Below are 7,209 nucleotides of genomic sequence, written 5' to 3' on the forward strand. Positions count from 1 at the left end.
GAATCCAACAGCATCTGCAGTCCTTTTTCAGCCTTTGAATCAGATTTTTGCTCAGGTCCCTCAATTTCAGCCAGAAAATACCTGAAATCATAGAAAAATACACAAAATCATAGTAAAGTCTAGAAATATGAATTTTTCATAAAAACTAATAAAAACATAGTAAAAACTAACTAAATCATACTAAAAACTACCTAAAAACAATGCCAAAAAGCGTATAAATTATCCGCTCGTCACAACACAAAACTTAAATTGTTGCTTGTCCCCAAGCAGCTGAAAATCAAATAGGATAAAAAGAAGAGAATATACTATAAAGTCCAAAATATCAATGAAACTTAGCTCCAATTAAATGAGTGGGACTAGTAGCTTTTTGCCTCTGAACGGTTTTGGTATCTCACTTTATCCTTTGAATTTCAGAATGATTGGCATCTATAGGAACTCAGAATTCAGATAGTATTATTGATTCTCCTAGTTTAGTATGTTGATTCTTGAACACAGCTACTTTATGAGTCTTGGCCGTGGCCCTAAGCACTTTGTTTTCCAGTATTACCACCGGATACATAAATGCCACAGACACATAACTGGGTGAACCTTTTCAGATTGTGACTCAGCTTTGCTAGAGTCCCTAATTAGAGGTGTCCAGAGTTCTTAAGCACACTCTTTTTGCTTTGGACCACGACTTGAACCACTCAGTCTCAAGTTTTTCACTTGACACCTTCACACCACAAGCACATGGTTAGGGACAGCTTGGTTCAGCCGCTTAGGCCAGGATTTTATTCCTTTAGGCTCTCCTATCCATTAATGCTCAAAGCCTTGGATCCTTTTACCCTTGCCTTTTGGTTTAAAGGGTTATTGGCTTTTTGCTCTTGCCTTTTGGTTTAAAGAGCTCTTGGCTTTTTTTGCTTGCTTTTTCTTTTCTTTCTTTTTTTTTTTCTTTTATTTTTGCCATTTTTTTCGCAAGCCTTGTTATTCACTGCTTTTTCTTGCTTCAAGAATGAATTTTATGATTTTTCAGATTATCAATAACATTTCTCCTTTTTCATCATTCTTTCAAGAGCCAACTATTTTAACATTCATAAACAACAAATTCAAAAGACATATGCACTGTTCAAGTATTCATTCAGAAAACAAAAAGTATTGTCACCACATCAAAATAATTAAACTAATGTCAAGGATGAATTCGAAAACATGTACTTCTTGTTCTTTTGTGGTTAAAACATTTTTAATTTAAGAAAGGTGATGGATTTATAGGATATTCATAGCTTTAAGACATAGAAACTAGATACTAATGATCATGTAATAAAGATACAAACATAAATAAAGCATAAAGAATGAAAACAAAAAAATAAATAGACGAGGAGAATAAAGAATGGGTCCGCCTTAGTGAAGAACCAATGGTGCTCTTGAGCTCCTCTATGCCTCTTCCTTGCCTTTGTTGCTCCTCCCTCATAGCTCTTTGATCTTCTCTAATCTCATGGAGAATGATGGAGTGCTCTTGGTGCTCTACCCTTAGCTGTCCTATGTTGGAACTTAATTCTCCTAGGGAGGTGTTAATTTGCTCCCAATAGTTTTGTGGAGGAAAGTGCATCCCTTGAGGCATCTCAGGAATTTCATGATGAGGAACTTCCTCGTGCTCTTGTTGAGGTCCATGAGTGGGCTCTCTTGCTTGCTCCATCCTTTTCTTAGTGATGGGTGGTGTACGAAATCCTGATTGTTCATTCCTTGGTAACTGCGCTAAAAACTTAATACGCACGTTCATAATCTTAGTTCTTTTTCACAACTTCACACAACTAACTAGCAAGTGCACTGGGTCGTCCAAGTAATAAACCTTACGTGAGTAAGGGTCGATCCCAAGGAGATTGTCGGCTTGAAGTAAGCTATGGTCATCTTGCAAATCTCAGTCAGGCGGATTCAAATGGTTATAGAGTTTTAATAATTAAAAAGATAAATAAAACATAAAATAAAGATAGAGATACTTATGTAATTCATTGGTGAGAATTTCAGATAAGCGTATGGAGATGCGTTGTTCCTTCTGAATCTCTGCTTTCCTGCTGCCTTCATCCAATCCTTCATACTCCTTTCCATGGCAAGCTGTATGTTGGGCATCACCATTGTCAATGGCTACATCCCGTCCTCTCAGTGAAAATGGTCTAAATGCGCTGTCACCACATGGCTAATCATCTGTCGGTTCTCGATCATGTTGGAATAGGATCCAGTGATCCTTTTACGTCTGTCACTATGCCCAACACTCGCGAGTTTGAAGCTCGTCATAGCCATCCCTTCCCAGATCCTACTCGGAATACCACAGACAAGGTTTAGACTTTCCGGATCTCAAGAATGGCCGCCAATAATTCTAGCCTATGCCACGAAGACTCTGATCATAAATCAGAAGGCTAAGAGATATGCATTCAAGCTTGCTTTCATGTAGAACGGATATGTTTGTTAGGCACGCGTTCATAAGTGAGAATAGTGATGAGCATCACATAATCAACACATTCATCATGTTCTTATGTGCGAATGAATATCTTAGAGAATAAATAGGCTTGAGTTGAATAGAAAAACAATAGTACTTTGCATTAATTCATGAGGAATAGTAGAGCTCCACACCTTAATCTATGGTGTGTAGAAACTCTACCGTTGAAAATACATAAGAACAAGGTCTAGGCATGGCCGAATGGCCAGCCTCCCAAAATGGCATATGAATTCAAAAATATGGAAAAAGACCCCTAGTACAATAGTAAAAAGTTCTATTTATACTAAACTAGTTACTAGGGTTATAGAATTAAGTAAATGATGCAGAAATCCACTTCTGGGCCCACTTGGTGTGTGCCTGGGCTGAGCATTGAGCTTTCACGTGTAGAGGTCTTCCTTGGAGTTAAACTCCAGGTTGTAACTTGTTTCTGGCATTTAACTCTGCTTTGCAACTTGTTTCTGGCGTTTAACGCTAGAATAGGTCTGAAAGCTGGCGTTAAACGCCAGTTTGCATCATCTAAACTCGAGCAAAGTATGGACTATTATATATTTCTGGAAAGCCCTGGATGTCTACTTTCCAAAGAAATTGAGAGGACGCCAATGGGGTTCCTGTAGCTCCAGAAAATCTACTTTGACTGCAGGGAGGTCAGAATCCAACAGCATCTGCAGTCCTTCTTCAGCCTCTGAATCAGATTTTTGCTCAAGTCCCTCAATTTCAGCCAGAAATTATCTAAAATCACAGAAAAACACACAAACTCATAGTAAAGTCCAGAAATGTGAATTTTGAATAAAAACTAATAAAAATATAGTAAAAACTAACTAAATTATACTAAAAACTATGTAAAAATAATGCCAAAAAGCGTATAAATTATCCGCTCATCACAACACCAAACTTAAATTGTTGCTTGTCCCCAAGCAACTGAAAATCAAATAGGATAAAAAGAAGAGGATATACTATAAATCTCAAAATATCAATGAAACTTAGCTCCAATCAGATGAGCGGGACTAGTAGCTTTTTGCCTCTGAACAGTTTTGGCATCTCACTTTATCCTATGAAGTTCAGAATGATTGGCATCTATAGGAACTCAGAATTCAGATAGTGTTATTGATTCTCCTAGTTTAGTGTGTTGATTCTTGAACACAGCTACTTTATGACTGTTGGCCGTGGCCCTAAGCATTTTGTTTTCCAGTATTACCATCGGATACATAAATGCCACAGACACATAATTGGGTGAACCTTTTCAGATTGTGACTCAGCTTTGCTAAAGTCCCCAATTAGAGGTGTCCAGGGTTCTTAAGCACACTCTGTTTTTGCTTTGGACCTCGACTTTAACCGCTCAATCTCAAGCTTTTCACTTGACACCTTCACGCCACAAGCACATGGTTAGGGACAGCTTGGTTTAGCCGCTTAGGCCAGGATTTTATTCCTTTGGGCCCTCCTATCCACTGATGCTCAAAGCCTTGGATCCTTTTTATTACCCTTGCCTTTTGGTTTTAAGGGCTATTGACTTTTTCTGCTTACTTTTCTTTTTTTCTTTCTCTCTCTTTTTTTTTCCTTTTATTTTTGCCATTTTTTTTGCAAGCCTTGTTATTCACTGCTTTTTCTTGCTTCAAGAATCAATTATATGATTTTTCAGATTATCAAATAACATTTCTCCTTTTTCATTATTCTTCAAGAGCCAACACTTTTAACATTCATAAACAACGAATTCAAAAGACATATGCACTGTTCAAGCATTCATTCAGAATACAAAAAGTATTGCCACCACATCAAAATAATTAAACTAGTTTCAAGGATGAATTCAAAATTCATGTACTTCTTGTTCTTTTGTAATTAAAACATTTTTCGTTTAAGAAAGGTGATGGATTCATAGGACATTCATAGCTTTAAGACATAGACACTTAGATACTAGTGATCATGTAGTAAAGACACAAACATAAATAAAACATAAGGCTCAAAAACCGAAAAACAGAAAAATAAGAACAAGGAGATTAAGGAACGGGTCCAGCTTAGTGAGGGTGGCGTCTTCTTCCTCTTGAAGAACCAATGGTGTTCTTGAGCTCCTCTATGTCTCTTCCTTGTCTTTGTTGCTCCTCCCTCATAGCTCTTTGATCTTCTCTAATCTCAATGAGAATGATGGAGTGCTCTTGGTGTTCCATCCTTAGTTGTCCCATGTTGGAACTTAATTCTCCTAGGGAGGTGTTGATTTGCTCCCAATAGTTCTGTGGAGGAAAGTGCATCCCTTGAGGTATCTCAGGGATTTCATGGTGAGGAATTTCCTCATGCTCTTGTTGAGGTCCATGATCTCTTGTTTGCTCCATCCTTTTCTTGGTGATGGGCTTGTCCTCATCAATGAGGATGTCTCCCTCTATGTCAATCCCAGCCGAATTTGCTGAGGTGACAAATGAGGTGAGGAAAGGCTAACCTTGCCAAAGTAGAGGACTTGTCAGCCACCTTGTAGAGTTCTTGAGGTATAATCTCATGAACTTTCACTTCCTCTCCAATCATGATACTATGGATCATGATGGCCCAGTCTACAGTAACTTCAGACCGGTTGCTAGTAGGAATAATTGAGCGTTGGATGAACTCCAACCATCCTCTAGCTACAGGCTTAAGGTCCGGTCTTCTTAATTGAACTGGCTTGCCTCTTGAGTCAACTTTCCATTGAGCTCCTTCCACCCATATGTCCATGAGGACTTGGTACAACCTTTGATCAAAGTTAACCTTTCTAGTGTAGGGGCGTGCATTTTCTTGCATCATTGGCAAGTTGAACGCCAACCTTACAATTTCCGGACTGAAATCTAAGTATTTCCCCCGAACCATTGTAAGCCAGTTCTTTGGGTTTGGGTTCATACTTTGATCACGGTTCCTAGTGATCCATGCGTTTGCATAGAACTCTTGAACCATTAAGATTCCGACTTGTTGAATAGGATTAGAGAGAACTTCCCATCCTCTTCTTCTAATCTCTTGTCGGATCTCCGGATACTCACTCTTTTTGAGCTTAAAAGGGACCTCAAGGATCAACTTCTTCTTGGCCACAACTTCATAGAAGTGGTCTTGATGGAACTTTGAGATGAATCTCTCCATCTCCCATGACTCAGAGGTAGAAGCAATTGCCTTCCCTTTCCTCTTTCTTGAGGTTTCTCTGGCCTCAGGTGCCATTGATGGTTATGGAAAAACAAAAAGCAATGCTTTTACCACACCAAACTTAAAAGGTTTGCTCGTCCTCGAGCAAAAGAAGAAAGAAAGTAGTAGAAGAAGAAGAAAATAGAGGAGATGGAGTGAGAGAGTGTATTCGGCCAAGGGGGAGAAGTAGTGGTTGTGAAGTGTGAAAATGGAGTAGTGTTAAGGGGTTTATATAGGGGTGGAGGTAATAAGGTGATTGGTGAAGGGTATTTGGGGAAGAGGTAATAAGGTGATTGGTGAAGGGTATTTGGGGAAGAGTGTTATGAGAAGGTGTAAAGAGCAGAGAAGAAGAGGTGGGGTAGGTGGGGATCCTGTGGGGTCCACAGATCCTGAGGGGTCAAGGACTTAGCATCCCTGCTCCAAGTAGGCATGCAAAATGCCCTTAGAATGCATGTCTGGTGTTAAACACCAGCTTGCTACTTGTTTCTAGCGTTTAACACCAGCTTTTCTCCCATTCTTGGCGTTAAACGCCAATTCCATGCTCTGTTCTGGCGTTAAACGCCAGTCTGGTGCTTGTTTCTGGCGTTTAACGCCAGCTTGATGCTTCTTTCTGGCGTTAAACGCCAGTTTGATGCTTCTTACTGGCGTTTTGGCGTTTAAACGCCAGTAAGCTCTTCCTCCAGGGTGAGCTATTTTTAATGCTGTTTTTCATTCTGTTTTTGATTTTTCATTAGTTTTTGTGACTTCACATGATCATCAACCTAAAGAAAACATAAAATAGTAATGGAAAAAAATAGATATAATTAAATAACACTGGGTTGCCTCCCAACAAGCGCTTCTTTAATGTCAATAGCTTGACAGTGAGCTCTCATGGAGCCTCACAGAAAATCAGAGCAATGTTGGGGCCTCTTAACACCAAACTTAGAGTTTGAATGTGGGGGCTTTGTTTGACTCTGTATTGAGAGAAGCTTTTCATGCTTCCTCTCCATGGTTACAGAAGGAGAACCTTGAGTCTTAAATACAAGGTAGCCCTCATTCAACTGAAGGACCAACTCTCCTCTGTCAACATCAATCACAGCTTTTGTTGTGGCTAGGAAGGGTCTGCCAAGGATGATGGATTCATCCTCATCCTTCCCAGTGTCTAGGATTATGAAATCAGCAGGGATGTAAAGGCCTTCAACCTTTACTAACACGTCCTCTACTAGTCCATAAGCCTGTTTCATTGATTTGTCTGCCATCTCTAATGAGATTCTTGCATCTTGTACCTCAAAGATTCCCAGTTTCTCCATTACAGAGAGTGTCATGAGGTTTATCCCTGATCCAAGGTCACACAGAGCTTTCTCAAAGGTCATGGTGCCTATGGTACAAGGTATGAAGAACTTTCCGGGATCCAGTTTCTTCTGAGGTAACGTCTGCCTCATTAGTACACTCAGTTCATTGGTGAGCAAGGAGGGTTCATCCTCCTAAGTCTCATTACCAAATAAACTGGCATTCAACTTCATGATTGCTCCTAGATACTTAGCAACTTGCTCTGCAATGGTGTCTTCATCCTCTTCAGAGGAAGAGTATTCATCAGAGCTCATGAATGGCAGAAGGAGTTCCAATAGAATCTT

This window comes from Arachis ipaensis, chromosome B09 (genome assembly GCF_000816755.2).
Source record: "Arachis ipaensis cultivar K30076 chromosome B09, Araip1.1, whole genome shotgun sequence".
Classification (NCBI taxonomy): Eukaryota; Viridiplantae; Streptophyta; class Magnoliopsida; order Fabales; family Fabaceae; genus Arachis; species Arachis ipaensis.